The sequence below is a fragment of the Opisthorchis viverrini genome (assembly GCF_000715545.1).
Source record: "Opisthorchis viverrini unplaced genomic scaffold opera_v5_1, whole genome shotgun sequence".
In the NCBI taxonomy this organism is placed as follows: Eukaryota; Metazoa; Platyhelminthes; class Trematoda; order Opisthorchiida; family Opisthorchiidae; genus Opisthorchis; species Opisthorchis viverrini.
In genome coordinates, this window is record NW_008751657.1 from 8,082,053 (window position 1) to 8,082,645 (window position 593).

Genomic DNA, 593 nt, shown 5'->3' on the forward strand with positions numbered 1-593 from the left:
AACAAAGTTCTTCAACACTTCAAACCGATTAACTTCGTAGCAGCCGAAAGAGCTAAGTTCAATATGTTAGCCCGCTCTCAATCTCAGTCGGTTCGTGATTTCGTGTTACAGCCGCAGACACAGGCAGCCAAATGTCACTAAGATGCCTAAGTGGAAGACCAGCTGCGTGATAGACTCATTGCTGCCATTCAGCTGCCCGAATTACAGCAGAAGCTGCTACTCCGTCCGGATAAGAAATTTCAAACTATTCGGAAAATATGTGAGCAGTATGAAGATGCGAAGCATGTAGCAAAGACTGAGGAAGCAGTTTTATCAAATTATTCTAAAAGAAATGATTCAAGGATGCAGACGAACAACCAATTCAAATCTCGAACAAATTCTCGTGCCCCAAATCCATCAACGCGTCACTTTACAGATCGTACCCTTAATCCGATGGTTGGAAAATGTGAATCCTGTGGGCGAAACTACTCCAGATATTCATGCCCTCACAGACGAGCGAAGTGTTTTATCTGCGGTAAAACAGAACACATTCAACTTGCTTGTAAGTCCAAAAACTGTGTCACGTTAACTTCTGACACAAATACTGACGTGAA